A 22,913-nucleotide genomic window follows, 5' to 3' on the forward strand; every position below is an offset into this window, starting at 1 on the left:
AATAGAATTAATTTCTGCCTTGAGGTCACATTTAGAGCTTTAAGAAAACATATTTAGCAGCAAGTAAAAGTTTGCTTTCTCTTTCCTTTTACTTTACAGTGAATATGAGCAAAATGCTTGATGTACAATAAGCATTTTATTTTGGAAGTCTGTGTTCTCCAAGTACTCATCTGCTCAGCCGAACTCTAATTTAAGTTCCTTAACCATTTCTGCTTTGTAGGACGCTATCAGTTGCCTGAAATTTATTAAGATAAATTGCTCCAGGATATTAGTTTGCAAGAAGCTCTGAAACAGATTTAGGGTAGCAGCATCAGCGGTGTGATGAACGATCCGCTTCTTGGCCATTAACCCGTATATCACTGAACTATGGCTGCAAATATATATTTTTGACTTTTTTTTTTTCCAGACATCTTACACCCTGTGATAAGTATTTCTAATAAAGAATGACGCTGGAGGCAATTCATTGTTATAGCCTAGAAATGTAGGAAGGATGTTTTCTTAACAGTGAAAATGCATGGTGTCTGTACAGATTTGGCTTGTGTCAAGGTTTAATTGAGCTCAACATGTTCCACAAAGATTCTAGGGAAGCAAGCCAATTTATGGGAGTTTTCTCGAGAGTAACCTACAAAAAAAAATGGGGCCCCTTAGTGGTATCATTATGCCCCAGGTCTTGTCTCTGCAAATTACATTTTCTTTGGTAGAAAAATTGTATAATTGTTCTTGTATACAGTAAGTAAGCATGAAAGAGCAAATGTTTTTATAAGCCACACAAAACCTATGGCTAGATTACTGAGCACATACGGGCTAAAAAGATTAAAGGGGTTGTAAAGGATTTTTTTTTATTTCCCTAAATAGCTTCCTTTACCTTAGTGCAGTCCTCCTTCACTTACCTCATCCTTCCATTTTGCTTTTAAATGTCCTTGTTTCTTCTGAGAAATCCTCACTTCCTGTTCTTCTGTCTGTAACTCCACACAGTAATGTGAGGCTTTCTCCCTGGTGTGGAGAAAGCCCCTTGGGGGGGGGGAGGGGGCGAGCAGGCAAGTCAGGACACTCTCTACTTTGCAAATAGAGAAAGAAGCTGTGTGTTAGTGGGCGTCCTGACACTCCTGCTCGCCCTCTCCCTCCTCAAAAGGCTTTCTCCACACCAAGGAGAAAGCCTTGCATTACTGTGTGTAGTTACAGACAGAAGAACAGGAAGTGAGGATTTTTAGAAGAAATAAGGACATTTAAAAGCAAAATTGAAGGATGAGGTAAGTTAAAGGGGTTGTAAAGGATTTTTTTTTTTCATAATAAGCATCCTTTACCTGCAGACATTCCTCTTTTCACTTCCTCATTTTTTGTTTTTGCTCAGAAGTTGCTCTATTTCTTCTCTGTTCACTTCCTGCTTGTCTGATTTTACTGACCACCGTGAAGGGAGGCTTTACTGCGGTGGTCAGTGACGTGCTCACCCCCTCCTGGGAACTACATCTGTGTGGCAGGACGCTCTCCACGTTTTAGAGACTTCAAGGAGGTGTGAATTACTGGGCGTGCCGCAATTCATACTGGGAAATGTAGTTCTTACATGAACGAGTGCCGCAAACCAGGAAGTGAATGAGAGAACAGAAACTAGGAGGTGATATAGATGAAGGAATTTAATAGGTATTTACTCGTTTTTTAAAAGAATCATTACACTATTCTGTCTGTCTACCTTGCAGACATTGGGCTAGATTCAGATAGATCAGCGGATCTTTAGATCCGCCTAATCTATCTGATTTAAGATCTGCCGCCGCAAGTTTTAGTGGCAAGTGGGTAATTCACTAAACACTTACCTCCAAACTTGCGGCAGCGTATCTTAAATCCCCTGGTGGAATTCAAATTCCGCGGCTAGGGGGAGTGTAGCATTTAAATCAGGCGAGTCCCCGCGCCGAATTAAATGCGCATGCGCTGTCCGCGACTTTTCCCGGCGTGCATTGCTCCCAATGACATCGCTAGGACGTCATTGGTTTCGGCGTGAGCGTAACTTGCGGTTTTGTGAATCGACGTACGCAAACGACGTTAAAAAAAAAAAAATTAATGCGGGAACGACGGCCATACTTTACATTGGCTGCGCCTCATAGAAGCAGGGGTAAGTATACGCCGGGAAAACGCTTACGTAAACGACGTAAAGTGACTGCGTCGGGCCCGCATACGTTCGTGAGTTGGCGTATCTCGCTGATTTACATATTCTCGGCGTAAATCAGCGAGAATGCCCCCAGCGGCCATTTTTAAATTGCAGTTAAGATCCCACGGTGTAACACAGTTACACCTGTCGGATCTTAGGCATATGTATGCGTAACTGATTCTATGAATCAGTCGCATAGATACGACCGGCCTAACTCAGAGATACGACGGTGTATCAGGAGATACACCGTCGTATCTCTATGTGAATCTAGCCCATTAATTTTAGGCAAACATTTTTTTTCCTTTAGTGACCCTTTAAGGAGGACTGCACGGTAAAGGAAGCTATTTAGGGAGAAAAAAAAATTCCTTTACAACCCCTTTAAAGTCCATCTCAAGTCCATCTTCTCACTATTTTTTCAACTCTTCCCACCCATTCAAAACATTTTATTAAAAATAAAATTAAATTACTCCTCTAAGTTTGTCATCTGTATCCCTCATTGGCACCCTTTTGGGTGTAGCAGCTGGTGGTGTAGCTTGTGCATGAGCTGACCAGTTAACTCTTAGTAATGCAATCCTACTGTGAAGTTTTTTGAAAACCAATAGGTAATGGCAGGTCACCCAGGCAGTGATGTAGACACCTGAAGAAGGTCCCTTCCACTTCTATCAGAAAGCACCTGGGATCTGGTGTGTCATGTGACAAGAGTAGGGGGGAAATTACTCATCAGCAGCTACAAGTGCAGGCAGTCCCCGAGTTACGAACACAATAAGGACTATAGGTTTGTTCGTAAGTCGATGTTGTTCGTGAGTCGCAACACTGCATTTGTAAGTAACTTCTGGGCTGAACACTGCATTTGTAAGCAGGGCTGGACCGGGACAAAAATTTGGCCCTGGACTTCATCCAGACTGGCCCACTTTGACAGGTCTCTCCCATGGCGGCCGGACAACTCCCGCACCCCCCCCCCCCCGGTCACCCAAGCCCCCTCTCCCCCTTCACTAGCCAGTGCCACTAGCTGTTCTACTTTATTAGAGTAGAACGGCTGGTACTGGTACTCTTATAGGCAGTACCAGTGGGGAAGCTAGACATTATTTCACCCGGGGCAAAGAATCAATTTGGTGCCCCCCCCTTATGGGAAAAAATTAGGCAGAAGTGAGAAACTCCCAGGCCACAGCTGTTGAGTCAGCTGTCTGTCCCTTCCCCATGCTCCTCTGATCCTCCCCCTGCTTCTTTGTTCCCCCCCAGGTGAGCGATGCGGGGAGGGAGAGGAGGTGAGTGCTGCAGGAAAGGAGAGACAGAGGGGCAGAAGTCTGCTGTCACTGAAGCCGGCCCACTGAGCCATCAGCCTACCGGGAAACTCCCTGTAGTCCCAATGGCCAGTCCATCCCTGTTTGTAAGTGTAACTTCCGCATGGATGTGGGATGTTCTGGGTGTTTGTTCTGTTATCTGGGGCTCTTCTGGTCATGCAGTACATGTAGTACTGCAGTGTGGGATGTGTCCGGAGGTATTTAGGACAAGTGTGGAGCACAAGTGGCTGGCATTTGAGGCCGTTCATAAGTAGAAGTCATGCATAACTCGGGGACTGACTGTACAGTCCAGCACTGTCTTCAACACAGCCATTTCTTCCCAGGGTCCCTGTTGCTCTACACCACCATCTTGGGTTCAGGATCCGGTCTTGCTCCCTCAGCAGTCAGCACCATGTTTTGAAGATTGGCGTCTATGTCCTGATGAAGCGGTTTCCGCAAAACGAGTTGACAGAATAATAATTTGTTAAGGCACCCTATTTATAATCTTCTATGTGCATTCTTATATGCTATGTTTGAAGTGTTCTTCACCTCTTTTTAGGTCTCATGCACACTGACAGTCTGCTCAGCTCCTTTAAATGCCTTTTCTCCTGGCAGGAGAAAAGCGGCCTAAAAAATGTGGTAAACGTCGCATTTTCCACGCGCATTAATGCCTGCGCCTGGGTTTAGCGTTAATGTCTGCTATTGGCCAGGATATACATTTATTTTAGCCATTAGAATGCATTACTGTGTAAATACGCCTAAACGGGTCTAGCAGTATTGTGCGCTTTACATGCATTTGCAAAAATAAATTCTGCCCAAATGCTTCTCTCCTGAACATGTTGGTGATGTTTTTTTTTGTTTTGTTTTTTCAACCTCTTCTAAAAGGCCTGTAAATGTCTATGTGTGCATGGGCACAAAGGGGTTGATTTACTAAAAGCAAATAGACTCTGCACTTTACAAGTGTATTTGTACTCAGCTTCGTAAACGAGGCTTCACTTTGTAAAAAATACCTAACCAGGTGCAATAAAAAAAAAAATTTTTGCTTGCAAATGATTGACTGATCGAAATCAGCAGAGCTTTACCACTTTTTACAACCTCTGGGGAAAGTAAGTGCAACTGTATTTGCAAAGTGCACAGACTGTTTCCCCATAGGCTAACATACAGGTGCATATTAAAGGTTATGCCTGGATAAAAATCAAAGCATTAACAGCGTTTAATCAAAATATTCATAAATATTCAGTGCTATAATATTTCATACCAGGCAGTATAAAAATTCCCCCACACGTCCCACAATCATATACAAAGCATGGGTTCCTGTACAGACAAAATTATCAATCAATGTGCAAACACAAGCATGCAAGGAGTGGTATCTGAAAACACCGCTCTTCCAATGAAATAATACAAGTATATGCAATAAATATTGGGTGATGTGTTGTGCCTTAAATTCAAACAGATCCTACAGTGGGTGACCGCAATATTGTATCAATCTCGCTCCCTTTCTCTGCGAGATTAACCACCTACGAGCCCCATCGTGGGAGCCAGCGCCGAGCTGGCTTGCCGCGATGGAGACAAAGCCGTCATAAAAGCGACGGAGATCCGACTTGGATTCCCGCCAATTCTAGCTGCGGCGTTTGGTATGAATCCTGAGGGAGAACTCCACGCCAAATTTTAAATAAAAAACCGACATGGGTTATATCCCCCCCCAGGAGCATACCGGGCCCTTCGGTCTGGTATGGGTTGTAAGGAGACCCCCCCTACGCCGAAAAACCGACGTGGGGGTTCCCCCACAATCCATACCAGACCCGTATCCAAAGCACGTTACCCGGCCGGCCAGGAAAGGAGTGGGGATGAGCGAGCAGCCCCCCTCCTGAGCCGTACCAGGCCGCATGCCCTCAACATGGGGGGGCTGGGTGCTCTGGGGCAGGGGGGCGCACTGCGGGGCCCCCTCACCCCGGAGCACCCTGTCCCCATGTTGATAAGGACAGGGCCTTTTCCCGACAACCCTAGCCGTTGGTTGTCGGGGTCTGCGGGCGGGGGCTTATCGGAATCTGTGAGACCCCTTTAATAAGGGGGCCCCCAGATACCGGCCCCACACCCTGGGTGAATGAATATGGGGTACATCGTACCCCTACCCATTCACCTGGAGGCAAAGTGTAAAAGAAAAAAAAAACACACAACACAGGGTTTTTAAAGCAATTTATTAGTCAGCTCCGGGGGGCCCCCCTGTCTTCTTTAGCTCTTTTGCAGGAGGGGCCTTCTTCTTCCGCTCTCTGGGGGTCTTCTTCCGCTCTCTGGGGGTCTTCTTCCGCTCTCTGGGGGTCTTCTTCCGCTCACCGGGGGTCTTCTCCCATCTTCTCCGCTGTCATCTTGGCCCCGGTTCTTCTCCCGCTCGCTCTCCGGTGCCTTCTTCTTCAGGGCTGGCCGCCGCCGCTATCTTCGTGTGTTAGCTCGATTACTAGCAGCAGCGGCCAGCCCGCTCTTCTTCTGTCTTTTGTCTTCTTCTCTTCCTCCCATATTGACACGACGCTTCTTCCCGCTGTTATGCCGGGTGTCCGGTGCGCAATGATTTATATAGGCCTCTCTTATGATGTCACAGTCCTATCATGCTCCGGTACCTACACACGTGGTACCTACCCACGTGGGTAGGTACCGGAGCATGATGGTGTGTTCAGGGTGATGTGCAGTGTTAGTTTCCTGCCACACTTAGCATTTTGCTTTTAGGCCAAAAAGTTCAATTTTGCTCTCATCTGACCAGAGCAACTACTTCACAGGTTTGCTGTGTCCCCCCACATGGCTTCTCACAAACCACAAACAAGACTTCTTCTGACTTTTTTTTTTAACAATAGCTTTCTTCTTGCCTCTGCTCCATAAAGGGCAGATTTGTGGAGTGCATGACTAATAGTTGTCCTGTGGACATATTCTCCCACCTGAGCTGTGGATCTCTGCAGCTCCTCCAGAGTTACCATGGGCCTCTTGGCTGCTTCTCTAATTAATGTTCTCCTTGCCCGGCCTGTCAGTTTAGGTGGACAGCCATGTCTTGTTAGGTTTGCAGTTGTGCCATACTCTTTCCATTTTCAGATGATGGATTGAACAGAGCTCTGTGAGATGTTAAAAGCTTTGTAAAAAAAATTGAAAACCATTTATTATTTTCCTTACATTTTACAATTATGTGCCACTTTGTGTTGGTCCAGCACATACAATCCTAATAAGTTACATTTATAGTTTTGGTTGTAACATCAGGGCTCAAGTCCTGCGGGAACGCGTGGGAACGGAGTTCCTGCACTTTTTTCACAGCAGGAACGCAGTTCCCTTTGCAGGACTAGAGCAGCCGAGAGCAGCCGAGCCGCCCGAGCCAATCCTTCACTAAGCGGCGATGCCCAGCTCGAGTCACTGTCAGGGGCAGGCGAACCTTAGTAATCCTTTATGTTACTGGCCGCTTCCTGTATATGGATTCATCGGGTAGTGTGCGGGTATTCCGTCACTTCCTCGATGCCGCAATGTCTCCTGGGAGCTTTTGTCATTGTTCCCAGGAGACATTGCGGAGGTCTGCCGCGAGTTATCGCAGGATTTAGAAAGAACTTGCAGTTTAGTAATTATGAATATGAGCGTATCATTTTTTTGTTTTTGGTGGGGGAGTGGGTCTTATGGTGGGAGTTCCCACACTTTTTTCCCCAGGACTTGACCCCTGTGTAACATGATAAAATATGGAACATTTCAAGGGGTATGAATACTTTTTAAAGGCCCTGTAGGCCCTGAACCGTGATCTAATCTGCATGGACACTTCCAGGCTCACACATCTTCCAAAACAATAAAAAATAAATCTCAAGTTAACTAAGGCTGTTAGTTTAAAATAGTTTAGTTTAAGCAGCTCTGTGATAAATCTGATGCCGTTAAAAGGATGATGTTTTAACACTGCTGTATTTAGAATGACAAACTGCTCCTGCACTAAAGAACAATACAGCTGAATTCACTTCTTCTGAAACATCTGTGCCAGCGTGGAGCCGTGCCAAGACACAGGAGCGCCGTCACAATGTCTCCTTGTGGAGGGCACAGCGTTTGTTTTCCGCGCTCAATAGGAGCAGATCAGCCAAGGTGAATGCACAATTACACATAAAGAAAGATTGTCGGTAAAAAAACTACTCTCTTTAAGCACCAAGACTTTGGTTGCTTTAAAAAAAATGGCCTTTCTACTGAGCGATAATACTTTTAGGTGCATCACAGTACAACGAAGAGTACATCAAAAGAGTTGGTGTGAATTTTCTGCTCTCTTTCATACACACCTTCTGCCTCAGTGATTTAAGAAAGTAGCTTGTAAGTTTTGTAATTGACAAAATAAGTGAACTCTAATAGAAGAGGGAACGGGGATAAGATGGAAGGAGGTAGAAACTTTGGTTGAGAACACTTGGATAAAAGACACTAGATTTAAAGCTTCACTTTAGTCAAACAGCTTCTTTAAACAGTGGATCTATCTCTACTACTTACTGTATGCCTCAATTTTGGAAGGGCAAGCACCTAACCCTCTCCTATATGCGGCAAAGTGATATCAATTCTTATGCCGCGTACACACGATCATTTTTCAGCATGAAAAAAAACGTTGTTTTTCAGCATGTAGAAAAAACAACGTTTTCCCAACTTCGCGGTGACGTACAACACGTACAACAGCACTTTAACCACTTGCTTACTGGGCACATAAACCCCCTTCGTGCCCAGGCGAAATTTCAGCTTCCGGCACTGCGTTGCTTTAACTGACATTTGCGCGGTCGTGCGACGTGGCTCCCAAACAAAATTGACGTCCTTTTTTCCCCACAAATAGAGCTTTATTTTGGTGGTATTTGATCACCTCTGTGGTTTTTATTTTTTGCGCTATAAACAAAAAAAGAGTGACAATTTAAAAAATATATATATTTTTTTTACTTGTTGCTATAATAAATATCCCAATTTTTTATTTTTTTTTAAATATTTTTTTCTCAGTTAACCTTCCTGGCGGTGTTCCCGAGACTGACTCGGGGTTAGATTTTCCTGCTACGATCGGTAACCCCGAGTCAGTCTCGGGCTTGCCTCGCTAGATCCACAGGCACTTTTTACTTACCTTGTCCCTGGATCCAGCGATGCCACCGCGCTGTGTGAGCGAGCGGGACCTCGCTCGATTCACATAGTGCCTCCGTGTGACGCCGATCTCCGTTCCCTGCGACGTTACGACGCACGGGGACGGAGAACGGCGCCAAATTCAAAAACGTAAACAAACACCTTACATACAGTATACTGTAATCTTATAGATTACAGTACTGTATGTAAAAAAAACACACACCCCCTGTCCCTAGTGGTCTGTCCTGTGTCATGCATGTCATTTTATATAATAAAAACCTTTTTTTCTCCCTGCAAACTGTAGATTGTCCATAGCAACCAAAAGTGTCCCTTTATGTCAAAAATAGTTTTAGATCAGCTAAAAAACAGCGATAATAAATTATAATCACTTGCAGAATTGTGCGATAGCGATTTGTGGGGAAATTCGTCATAAAAAAAAAAAAAATAATGACAGCAACAATTCTGCAACTGAGCAAATTTCAGTGATTTTAATTTGATTACATTATTGAATAATTTTTATTATAATTATATTATTATTTGTTATAATTATTTATTATATTATAATTTATAATTTTGTTTTTAAAAAAATGTCATACCCGGGATGCCTATTAGAATCTTGTTTGGTCAGATTTAAGTGAGTTATTTCTAAAAATTACAGGCCTACAATATAAAACGCCAAATTTCCTTGCAAATAATGGTACCGCTTTCAGCATGTTTTTTCGGAAAGAATCATACCGCCAGGGAGGTTAAGGCCGATACGTATTTTTCGACGTGTTTACACACAGAGCTCCATGTCCCTTCTGTGTTCCCGACGATCGCGTTTACCCGGCGGACATCGCGGCCGCCAGGTACAAGCATCGGCTTCCCAGCGATGCGCCGGGACAGTGTTTACCCACTGCGCGCCCCCCAGAGGCGCACGCGGGTAATGCACTTTAAATGACGTCCAAAGACGTCCAGTTGGCACCTGAGAGCCGCGCTGTTGACGTCTTTTGTCAATAGCGCGGGTCTCAAGTGGTTAAAGGGGAAGTTCCATTCGCCTTTGGGCTGCTTTAGCTGATTCTGTGTTAGTAAAAGACGATTCGCGCTTTTTTGTCTGTTACAGCGTGATGAATGTGCTTACTCCATTATGAACGGTAGTTTTACCAGAACGAGCGCTCCCGTCTCATAACTTGCTTCTGAGCATGCGTGGGTATTTTTTTGTCGTTTTAGCCCACACACTATAATTTTTTACAAAACCCGAAAAATGACATTGTTTAAAACGATGTTAAAAAATGCAGCATGTTCGATTTTTATTTTTGTCGTTTTTCAGAACCCAAAAAATTATGTGTAGCCCACACACGATCATTTTAACCACTTAACGACCGCTGCATGTATATGTACGTCCACAGAATGGCACGTACAGGCAGATGGGCGTATATATACGTCCCTGCCTTTCCGTGGTTCGGGGGTCTGATCGGGACCCCCCTCCGCTACATGCAGCGGTCGTTTCTTCCGTGGGAGCGATCCAGGATGAGGGGGCGGCTATTCGTTTCTAGCCGCCCCCTCGCGATCGGTCCCCGGAGCTGAAGAACAGGGAGAGCCGCGTGTAAACACGGCTTCCCCGTTCTTCACTGTGGCGGCTGCATCGATCGTGTCATCCCTTTTATAGGGAGACACAATCGATGACGTCAGACCTACAGCCACACCCCCTACAGTTGTAAACACACACTAGGTGAAACATAACTCCTTCGGCGCCCCCTGTGGTTAACTCCCAAACTGCAACTGTCATTTTCACAATAAACAATGCAATTTAAATGCATTTTTTGCTGTGAAAATGACAATGGTCCAAAAAATGTCTCCGTTCTCGTAAATTCCGAGCGTGTGTAGACAATTCTGATGCACAAAATTCCACGCATGCTCTGAATCCAGTACGAGACGTAATTCGTAATGGAGATAGCACATTCGACGCGCTGCAATTTTTAAAATCTTTTAATGCAGCGCATTCTCTTCTTCTTTATAATGCTAGAATAATGAAGTTGTTTTGCTGCTGATATTCACACAGAGTTCTGACAAACTGATTTAGTTATTATTTCTGAAGAGCAGTAATAGACTGAAAAACATGAGGCTGAAAATCGTCTTTCACCAAACTTCTACTAACACGAGATTAGCAGAAGGAGCCCAAAGGGTGGCGCACTTGGTATTGAACTTCCCTTTTATAGTGCCGTCGTAGTGTTGTACGTGACCACGTTCTTGGCACTTGTGCGACCGTGTGTATGCAAGACAAGTTTGAGCCAAACATCCGTCAGGAAAAAAATCCACAGTTTTGTTGTCGGAATGTCCGATCGTGTACACGCCATTACAGTGCTGGCACAACCCCACTGCAAGGGATGATTTTTATTTGCTTGGAGTTGGTCTTTAACTTATTTGCAAACTGTCTTCCATATCTCCATCAGGCACTGATCACCTCATTACATTTCTATTCATACAGTCAAGGACATCCTGCGGAGTAGTCTGGGGAAGTCCGTTGAGAGGAAGCCTATCTCACATTTTAGGGGAATAAAAAAATCTCTATGAATTTCCCAAGAGAGTCAAGAAATAATATATTTAGGAAGATCTTGGTTGATTTCTCAGCTTGAAGCCCTCAGGTCTTCAAAAGATTACCTTCTAAACATATCCCAGCTCTATGTGCTCATATCATGAATTGCTTTTCTGCTTTTTTGTCAACATAATAAACTGCTTGTCTTGTCTTTTTCTTGATTGAGCTTGTTGAATATTCGCATGTGGTAAGCGATAGGGCTTTATGTACAGGTTGCAGTGAATTGATATGCTCATCAATGTACGATGCTATTTTAATAAATGAAAAATTAACTTTATTCACATGATTTCAAACCTTTTTTTCGCGGGCAAGAATAAAAAAGATGTGAATGCAAGATGTATTGAATGGAGACGAAGTGAGACGGTATAGGACTGATTCTGTCTAAGCAGCTAAATAGCTTTCATCTACATTTATACAGCATGGCAGAATATCCTAATCATCTTACATTTCATGCTTGAACTGCAGAAAAAGTACAGAGTAAAAAAAAATCTACATCAAATCACTTTTTCAAATGCAAGTAAACGGTGCTATGTAAAAAGTTATGAAGAATTAATCTGTATAGCACCGGATACCAAATTTTCACGAACATGGGCCTGCTGGATCCATTTTCAAACTACGGACTGTTTTGCCGTGTACACACGATCTGGCTTTTGCCCGGCCAAAAACACATCGGAATTCCAACAGAATTCCATCGGAGTAAAATAGAACATGTTCTATATTTAAGATAAAAATGAATGGGGTAGTGGTGCTACTTAACAACTTGCCGACCAGCCGCCATGGTTTTATGGCGGCAGGTCGGCTCCTCTGCGCGAGAGCACGTAGCTATACGTCGGCTCTCGCGCAGGCCACTAGGGGCGCGTGCACGCCGCCGTAGGCACGTGCGTGCCCCCGCTCGCTCCCGTGCGTGTGCCCGGTGGGCGCGATCGCCGCCGGGCACACGCGATCGCTTGTTACAGAGCTCACAGAAGATCTCTAATTGGGATCTTCTCATTTGGTAAGAAGCTGATAATCATTGTGGTGGAAGATCCTCTTTACTATCTGGTCACCTTTCGTGGTGTTTTTTTACACCATTTGTTTCCTCTAGAGGAGCAGCACATCTTGAGAGAGACGATTTGGCTGCTTTCACATTGCAGCGTGGAGCCGCGGTGACGGTATAGCCGCGCTATTTGTAGCGCGGCTATACCGTCGTATTTACCGCGATATTCGCGTTGCGGGCGGTATTACCGCAATTTCCCATTGATTTCAATGGGAAGGCGTGGTATAGGAGCGGTGAACACACCGCTCCTATACCGCGGTAAAGATGCGGCTAGCAGGAGTTTTGGTGCTCTCCTGCTAGCGCACCGCTTCAATGTGAAAGCCTTCGGGCTTTCACATTGAACACTGCAGGGCATGATTTTTCATGCGGTATAGCAGCGCTATTTTTAGCGCTGTACCGCATGAAAAACGCCCCAGTGTGCAAGGGGCCCAACTCTTTGAATCACTTTTCATTTATTTTTGTCACAGAGACTCAATTTTATTTGAGGACTAATTCTTCATTGAATTTCACTAAGATTGGGTTCTACATTCTCTTTGGAGACCTTCTTCATCTTTGATTGTCCACTCAGTGGTCGACACTTATAATATTTGCGCAGCTTGTTTTTTCTTATTTATGTCCATTTTGTGTGTATCTCACATTTTAAGTTGCAGCATTAGTATTTGTTTGGAATCATTTTTGACAGCGCAGTATTTCCATTTCTTTCCAAAGAGGAAGTAAACCCTGATGGGTTTTTCTTCCTCTTTTGCTACATGAACAGCCTGCAAATGTAAAGCATAATGGGCTAGTATGCATCGCATATTAGCCCATTATGTGACACTTATCTGCAAAAGAATCCAGCGATGTCCCTACTGCAGGAAGCGTCCATCTTCTGTCTCCTCTTCCTTCCAGGCTGCAGACTCCAGCGATGTGATTCGCCGGAGCCGCATGACGTCACTCCCGCACATGCGCACGAGAGCCGCAATTCACGGCACAGGCTGGGGAAGAAACGGGGCTTAGTTTTGTTTCTTCCCCGTGCATGCGCCGTTAACATTTGCGGCGGACTACAAGTGAAATATCTCCTAAACCGCGCACGTTTAGGAGATATTTTCACTACCTATTATAGGTAAGCCATAATCTAGGCTTACCTATAGGTAGAAGTAGTCAAACATGGTTTACAACTACTTTAAATGCATCATCAGCCATCACCCAGTGATAGAATTAATATCAGGTGTGTGAGGTAATTGTAAAGGGCTGGTCGTTGAGGATGAATGAATGAATGACTTGTATAGCGCTACTCATGCGAACTGAATCGCCTCTGGGCGCTTTTTCCAGCCAGTGTATGCTTGGCTGGTGCGGTCATTTTACCCCGTAGGATCGTGACACGCTTGGGACACACAGTCATACACACAGATATACATATATATGGATGTGTGTTTAAGGAAATGTATACACAGAGCAATCATAGAAGATCTGGTTGCAAGGAGGTTTTTAAATAGCCAGCCTCTTGCAAGGTGTATGCAAGGAAACAAGTTTGAAGGAATTTGACAACACGGCTAAAATTCTGAGGGCCAGATTCTCAAAAGAGTTACAACGGTGTAACTCAGGAAACACCGTCGTATCTCTGTTTTTGGCCCCGCGTTCCTAGAATCATTTTCGCATAGATACGGCCAAGATCCGACAGGTGTAAGTCACTTACACCGTCGGATCTTAGATGTAATGCGACGCCGGCTGCTAGGTGGCGTTTACGTTCAGTTCTCATTTGACTATGCAAATGAACCTGATACGCCGATTCCCGAACAAATTAGCACCGCGTAGTCGTCGCGTACGTCGTTTCCGTAAGCGTAAGGTTACCTCTGCTATATGAGGGGTAACCTTACGCCAGTCCGCCGTATGCCATGTTAAGTATGGCGTCGGGTCCGCGTCGGCTTTTTCCGTCGGTTACAAGTCATTCTTGAATACGACTTTACGTCAATGACGCTCACATTGGCGTCATTGACGTTTTCCGTCGTGAGCTGGAGCATGCGCACTGGGCTATTTTTTAGCATGGCGCATGCGCAGTTCAATCGGCGCAGGGGCGCGCTTAATTTGAATACAAGCCGCCCCCTTTGAATTACGCGGCCATACGCCGAGCCATTTACACTACGCCGCCGCAAATTACGGAGCAAGTGCTTGGGAAATACGGCACTTGCTCCTGTAAGTTGTGGCGGCGTAGTGTAAATAGCTTACGCGACACCGCTGCAGGATGTACGAGAATCTGGCCCTAAGATTCTACCCCACCCCCCTCCCCTCCAAAAAAAAAAATTAAAATCTTTAATAATTTGTCTCTTAAAACAGCATTGATGAGAAATTCTAATAAGAAAATATAACCTTATAATGCTATTTACTAATGTCTACACACAAATGTAAATAAATGAATTAAAGGAAAACTCTAACAAGACTCTGTTTTTGAGAATAATGTAATATGAATAATAATAAAAAAAAAGGGGGCAGAAATTAAGAACAATGAACCAAACATTAATGAGAATACAAATATATGAAGTAAATTCAAAGAACACAAAGCAAAATAATCTAGTTATATCCAGGAGGACTGAAAAAAGGAGGGATTGTATAATGATGGTAATGAATAATATAGATGAAGTCACCATGTATCAATATATTGTCAATATGGTCAAAAGACATTTGACTAACTCATAGAAAGAGAGAACGGGGTACTGGAACATCAAATGGGTGACTCACAATACAAAATGATGGAAACTATTCATAATAGTGTGTGAGATTCCATTGTAGTTTAAACCTCTAGGGATGCTCTTATGTGAAGTTAAGTTAATTTCATGAAGGCAGTTGTGTGCATCATCCCAGGCTCAGATTCCCCATTAATAAGTAAAAACATTTTTTTTTTGCTGGGTACACAGGAAGTTTTTTTTATCATTCAACCCAGCAGGCTAATGTAAAGATCGCAGTACTATCCCCTCCAAGCTATTATGTTCTGACTTGGGGACTGCATCCCCCCCCCCTCAACACCAGAACACGGTGATCAGCACTCGCAGCCATTGGCTGCGAATTGGCTGTGAGTGTTGAGTGGGTGCTGGTTTTCCAGCATGCTCGTTGGGTTCAACAGAAGCCGGTTGTGAGACGTGGCTCCTGTTGAACGAGAAGCTATACACACTGGCTGAAAGTCATCAGGTTCCTGCCCAAGCAACAGCTTTTTGCCAATTTTCGACCCGTGTGCACCCAGATTTAGAATGTGGTGCCTTGAGATTTCTACTTCAAGGCTGTATTCATACACAATTTCATAATTTCCTATCTGGCAGCTGTCTGTTCGGTAGGGGGCTGTGTGGTGAGCGACAATAGTATACGTCATTCACGTCACAATTGCTTTCTGTGTGCATTGTAAAAGTCCAGCCACTGCACGCAGTTTGCATGCAGCTTTAAAGGGTGCAGAGATTAAAAAAAAGGTTGAGCGGCTCTGTAACCCTTCCTCACTCTACCCAGTACTTAATAAAAGTAATGCCTAGATGCAATGGCCCCAAAACTGTGGCTCAAGGGGACGGATGCAGCCCTTTGCTTGCCTTTATCCGACCCTTGGTCCTCCACTGATAGGAGACAATATTCTGCCAACTGACACCAACAATGGGGCACTATTCCTCCCACTGGAATCAACAATGGGGCGCTGTTTCTCCCACTGACATCAGTGATGGAGCACTATTCTTTCCACTGACATCAACAATGGGGCACTAGTTCTCCCACATACATCAATGATGGAGCACTATTCCTTCCACTGACATCAACGCTGGGACACTATTACTCCCACTGACATCAATGATGGGACACTATTCCTCCCAGTGACATCAATGATGGGACACTATTCCTCCCACTGACATCAATGATGGGACACTATTCCTCCCACTAACATCAACGCTGGGACACTATTCTTCTCACTGACATCAATGATGGGGCACTATTCCTCCTACTGATATCAATGATGGGACACTATTCCTCCCACTGACATCAACAATGGGGTACCATTTCTCCCACTGACAACCAACAATGGGGCACTATTCCTCTGATGCCAAGACAATTTCCAGTACCGCTGGCCACAGTCCGGCCCTTCTAAAGTCTTAGGGATCAAAAACTGGCCCTTTGTTTACAGAGTTTGAAGACCCCTGACCCAACAGCCACACTTTAAGGAGTCAGAGACTAATTTTCAGCTCCAAAAGCCCCTTCCCAAAAGACAGTATTGCTCACTGACAAAGACTTCCCTACGACACAGAGTGCCTTATTCTAAACTGAACTGCTACCGAATATGAGAAACAAGCTACTTCTCAGTTATATAGGCCACATCTGTTGCATTTCCCTTTCCTATTGCAGATCTTTTTGTTTGTACAGTCCCATACATATCAGTTATTATAAATTATTATTCGATATGCAATTACCGTATTTATCGGCCTATACCGAGCTCCGGCGTGTAACGCGCACCCCAAGCTTAGAAGGGAAGTTTAAGGAAAAAAATTACATTTTGGATGTCTTGCCTGGCGTCAGGGCCGGCCTTTGGGGTGTGCGAGCTGTGCGGCCGCACAGGGCGCCATGGGCAACAGGGGCGCCGTGCGGCCACCCAGAGGCGTACTAAGGGGGGGTGAGCCACACACTGGGGGGGGTGTCAGACTGGCACCCCCCTGCGCGATTGTATTACACCCGCGGTGGCATTTTTTCCTCTTTGTGTATGTTTAGGTGACCAGGGGGCGAGGGGTGAAGATGGGGGGGGGGTGCCACAGGATTAGCTCGCACAGGGCACCTGAACATCTAAGGCCGGCCCTGCCTGGCGTCCATCGGCGGCCTTGTCCAGCGTTCGTCTGGGGCCTTGCGCGGGGTCCATCCAGTCTTGTCGGTGTCCGTCTGCTGTCTTGCCCGGTGTCCATCAGCGGCCATGTCCGGCGTCCGTCTGCTGGGGGTTGCAACGTTGTGTGTTTGAGTTTGGCGCCTCAGTCGAGTTGTGCAGAGCCGGATTTCCGCTGTGTTTGGCTCCTCTCAGCTTCTCTCGGCTCCTCTCGCGTGGCTGCAGGCGGAGGCGAGCCTAGCCGAGTGCCCAGTAAATTTGATTTTCCCCTGATTTTAAGGGGGAAAAAGTGCGCGTTATATGCCGATAAATACGGTATATTTTACTTCAGAAAGTCGTATGTAAGAAAGAAGGTACAAAAAAAATTAAGCACTCTACATCTTGTAAGGCCAAGTACAGGCGTATGCTCCTTTAACATATAAAACTATAAAAAAAACTGTAAAACTGGGTCTTGTTTTGTACTGCTGACAGGTCCACATTGGTTTAAGCTGTTAACTAGCCAGAAGGAGCCTACCATAGCCGAATGACATTGTGTTAAAGGTATAAAGATAAACTAAAGAAACCCTTGACACATTTCAACAGTGTTATTCGGAAGAGCTTTGGAAGATTGGCAGTTTTAGTAGATGTTCCATTGGCTTATCTGATTAGGAAGAAAATTTTCATCAGCGGAATATGACCTTTTAACTTCCCCTACAAAGACATATGGTTTCAGTCACATTAACTTGGAGTGAGAGTGATGTATTAAAATATGCACTGTAAGAAAAGAGCCAGGGATTGTTATGTGACCTTTTTACGCTGGCTAAAAAAAATATCAATAAAAGGAGCCCTCTTTTGGACTCCTTGAGATAAATATCAAATGATCACATTTGTAACAAAGCCATTGAAGCTTCTTTTTTATCTATTTCCGAAGGAGGATAATGGCAACAATTTTGAACTGGTGATTACACCTCGCCTTTCATCTTCATCTTTAAAATGCTAAAAACATCATGATACTCCAATAATAAAAAAAATAATTGAGCGATTAAAATCAACAATGTCGAGTTTGAATGTTACAAGTGTATTGGGGAATTATAATATGGATTTACAGTCATTCTTTAAAAAGGGAATGTTAAAGGGTAATTTCAACTCATCCACCCAGCTGTCAAAGTTGGAAATTGATTCTCGTGGACCTATGTAACGTGACTTGATGGATCCCCTTCTGAACAGTTCATACAGTTTTCATTTTTGTAAGCTCATACCTCCATAAAATATCCTCCTTTTAGAAAAATGCAATTCCGGACTTGCACAGCTATCTCGGAAGGTGCAGTTAGCTTGCCTGCCACTAGATGGCATTGTGAGGGGAAGTTATAAGCAGGTGTTACCTCCCCTTTTATCGAAACCCCTCTTCTAGTGATGTAATTGGTGGAGACAGTGCCCATATAAATGCCAGCTGTGAGTGGGGTCCAGAGTCCAGGATATGGGAAAAGGACACCCCAGAGCTTCCAATATGTAATTGCTTACTGAGCTAATTCAAAGAGCCCTGTGTCGGGCTGAATTCCTAGGCAAGATGATACAGATTGTAGTTGCATTGTCTACCCCTGGCCTTTTACTGCAGGTCCTGTAGAGTGGTACCCCTGGGGGCCTGGACAGAGTCTTCTTATGTGAGTAGAAGCTAAAACCTGTGAATAGATGTCATCAGTCAGCATGTCTGGCTGGGGCAGAGCTATAGGAGGGACATTTGGAAAAGGCTGATATACTAATGGAGGAACTTTGTCCCCCTGGCCCTCAACTGTGTGTGTTCTTTGACTCTGTGATGGAAAGCCTAGGGCCAGATTAACATAGGGGCTATTGTAGCTGCAGCTCCAGGCCCCTACTTTAATATAGGCCCAGCCAGGGCTTTTTTTTAGCTAGAACATTGGTGCTAGTCACTTGCTCGCTGCCCACTACTGTCACTCCTGACAGCGCTCCTCTCTTGGCAGGCGCACATAACCTCCCCATACTGCACTTTTCTATATAACAGCAGAGGAGGAAGGGGGCAGGAAATCTACACAGTCATTAGCCTCATGACTGAAGCGCCTCCTGAAGCCCACACCAGCAGCCTGCATTCACATGTTGTAAGTTGCAGCTGCATCTCTCTCTCAGACTTTTGAGGTGGTGAGAGCAGATTTGGGGAGGGGGGGAGCTCTGTACTGGAAGTGGGGGAGAGCACCAGGGCAATTGAGCTCTGTACTGGAATCTGGGAGGGGGTTTCCTGGGAGGCACGCTCTGTAATGAAGAGGAGTGGGCAGGGAGAATTTTTGGAGTAAATCAGCCCCCCCCCCTCTTCATGCTACATATTACCTATGGTATTGTTAATTATTTTTATTTTTTTTAACAACCCCTTCTTACCTGGTAGTGTGTTTAGCACATTTCAGATACCCACCCACCCAGTAGATCCAGCGCTGTCCAGCTGAGAACCTCTTCTCTACTGGCAGTGCTCGGTCCCACACCGCCATGTTTTACTGTGATGTCATCGACAGGCTGCTGGCTGTTCCAGATTCAGCCAGCATACCTATAGAGGACTGGAGGAGGGGTAAAGCAGAGGGATAAAGATCCATTCAAAAGTAGAATTCCAGCTTAAATCTAAGTAGCTAGCAATTTAATTAGAATTGTTTTAACAAAAAAAAGGTTTGCGTTTTCATTTTATTTCCTTAAAAAGGCCCACCAAAATCCTCAACACCAGACCTATGATACTCTTAATCCGGCCCTGCCTATGGTGGTGAACTTAGTATACATGGGGGGGGGGAAATGGTCCCAATTCTATTTTGCTCCCAAGGAAGAAAATCAGGAGGGAAATGCTGCAGAAAGTATTTTCATGCTAGTCACGCTCTGAGCTGAAACGTCTTTCAGCATGTCAAATGGGAGTTTTCACAGATAGTAATGTGAGACTGTTACGTTGCAGTAAAATGCTGAAAATGCCTGGGTGTACAGTATGTGGACGTTTTTTTATTACAAGTGTTGGACCTCAGTCCAGTATTGTGAGTGTGGGCTTCTGGCCAGGAGATATGTCCAATATGGTGGCTACAAAGGCAGGTCCATGGGTGCTATATTCTTACCTGTATACTTAGCTAATAGCATTACATTGATTGTAAAGTCCTGTTTTTTATATAAAAATAACAACATGTTATACTTACCTATTCTGTGTAGTGGATTTGCACAGAGCAGCCCGGATCCTCCTCTTCTTGGGTTCCTCTTCTGTGTTCCTGGCCCCTCTCTCCTGTTGAGTGCTTCCACAGCAAGGAGCTTGCTATGGGGGCACCTGAGCTGAGTCACAGCTCCCTGTGTCCATTCAGACACTGAGCCATGGCCCGGCCCACCCTCTCTCCTGATTGGCTAGCCGACTTTGATTGACAGCAGCGGGAGCCAATGGTGCGCTGCTGTGTCTCAGCCAATCAGGAGGGAATGAATGGCCGAGACACTTGTGGATTTGGGGCTCAGGTAAGTTTTAGGGGTTCTGAGGGGGGCTGCTGCACACAGAAGGCTTTTTATCTTAATGCATAGAATGCATTAAGATAAAAAACATTCTGACTTTAAAATCCCGTTAAGGTATTTGTGTTTAAAAGTAGCGATGAGCAAAAGTGCCCTGGGTTGGGTTCAAAAAAGTTCAGATGCCAAAGAAAAATCAATGGGAGTCAAATCTGTTAAATTAAATATTTCCATTTCTGGGCTAATAGGCAAGGGGTGTCAAAAATAGCATGGGGGGGAGGTCGTGGCCCTGGAGAACATGTACCAAGTAAAAAAATAACAATAATAATGTGGCGGGGAGCAGGGGTAATTCAGCACTGACATTTACAAAAGGAAAAAAAAAGAGTTTTAAATTGCCAGAAAATTACATCTCCCTCTTGCCGGTAATTTAAACTGTAATTCTTATTCCTTTGTAAATGTCACTTTTGCTTTAGCACATTATAATGTGTGAGCAGAAACTAAATATCCATACCAGACCCTTAATTTAAGTATGCAGCCTAGCTAGCCAGCAAAGTTGGGGGACGGGTATGCCCTACCCCACTCCTGACCTATTCCAAGCCCCATGCCCTCAATAGGGGTGGTCCCTGCTAGTCACACACCTTGTCCCCATGCTGAGTAAGACAAGGACCTTATACCCACAACCCTTGCCCAGTGGTTGTGGAGGTCTGAAAGCAGGAGGCTTATCAGAGTCTAAAAGCCCCCTTCAATAATAAAGGGCTCCCCCCAGATACCACACCCCTACTTCTTTGACAAGTCCTTTATTAAAAAATAAAAATTCATGCCCTCTGTATCACTATTATCCATGAAAAGAAGGATTTCATGGATAATGGCACAGGAAAAAATGGTCAGCTCCTTACCGGACAAGACCACACAATTTGAAGCTATACAGGAACCCTGGGCTCAGTATCTGGGAATTTCCCTGATGCCGGGCATGGATAACAACTAGGGATGAGCTTTGTGTTCGACTCGAACATCGTCTGTTCGTACGTTCGAAGAAATTCGAACAAAATGGGTCGTTCGCGCCAAATTCGAGTGACGCGCAATGGCCCATAATTCACTGCGGCATTGCGCGCTGATGATTGGTCAAGCATGCACTATGACCCTGCATGCTTGGCCAATCACAGCGCACAAAAAACGGAGAGCCATAATTGGCCAAAGCCAGGGTGGCTTTGGCCAATTATGGCTCAGGGGGTTTAGTACACGCCCCACACTATATAAGGCCACCTGCAAGTCGGCCGCATGTAGTGTGTTGCGGCGTTGTTAAAGAACAGATCAGACAGTCAGTCAGTTAGAGAGAGAGAGAGAGACAGTGTCTTTTCTACTAGATAGATAGATAGATAGATAGATAGATAGATAGATAGATAGATAGATAGATAGATAGATAGATAGACAGAGCAGGCAGGCTAGTCAGTTTAGTTAAATTTACAGTGTGTAGAGGATATATATACATCCTAGGAGTTGTGCATATATTTATACACTGTATAGCTTAGCTAGATCAGCTATTCCTATTTGGCAGGCAGTAGATTGTGCTAGCTGCAGTGCTCTAACATGTTGTATTGCCTGTGTGCTGTTCATTTGCACCTAAACGCAGTTGCTGTTACTGCAAGTGTGCTGTTCATTTGCACCTAAACGCAGTTGCTGTTACTGCAACCGTGCTGTTCATTTGCACCTAAACGCAGTTGCTGTTACTGCAACCGTGCTGTTCATTTGCACCTAAACGCAGTTGCTGTTACTGCAACCGTGCTGTTCATTTTCACCTAAATGCAGTTGCTGTTACTGCAACCGTGCTATTTATTTATTTGAGTGAGTGAGAACGTTGTTCACAGTCGGTAGAAAACATCGGAAAAACGATCGTGCAATAAGACGATACAAAACTTGATTTTGGACTTTATGATCAGTGGATGAGTTTGTGTGTTAGATATGGGGAGAAAGCTAAGGCTTGACTGACATTAGTTTTTTTTGCTTAATTTTGACTTGCAGAAATAATGGAGGCCTTCAGAGAACAGGAGTTCTTCACAGAATTTGTTCAAAGGGGGCCCCGGATGGCAACCCCCTTTTTTCTCGAATTTTTCTTTCCCCAAAAAAATAATCAACATATTGTTGCCACACAGCAAGTGCGCTTTGGGGGGCCAAGCCTGCATGGACAGTCTCACGGGCCACCACCACTGGAACATCAGTGGCCTCATCAGGCACAAGTGTCATGTAGTTTGTTGAGGGTCTCTTTAGGAAATTGTGCAATATGCAGCAGCAAAGTCTGACATGGTTCAGATTCTACTTAACAAACCTACAGTCCTTATTTTGTTTGCACCGCCTGTATACTGCTGTTCAAAGTATATAGGGCCAAAGGGTCTTGTCAGGGCCGATCCTCCCTATAGGCTCACTATGCAAGCCGCTTAGGGCCCCACAAAGCTGCAAAGGGCCCCACAAATTACTAGAGGCCCCGCCTGGTGAGAAGTAATCCCCCCCCACCCCGTTTCTAAACTTGCTGGATGAGTCATTTC

This window comes from Rana temporaria, chromosome 6 (assembly GCF_905171775.1).
Source record: "Rana temporaria chromosome 6, aRanTem1.1, whole genome shotgun sequence".
Taxonomy (NCBI): Eukaryota; Metazoa; Chordata; class Amphibia; order Anura; family Ranidae; genus Rana; species Rana temporaria.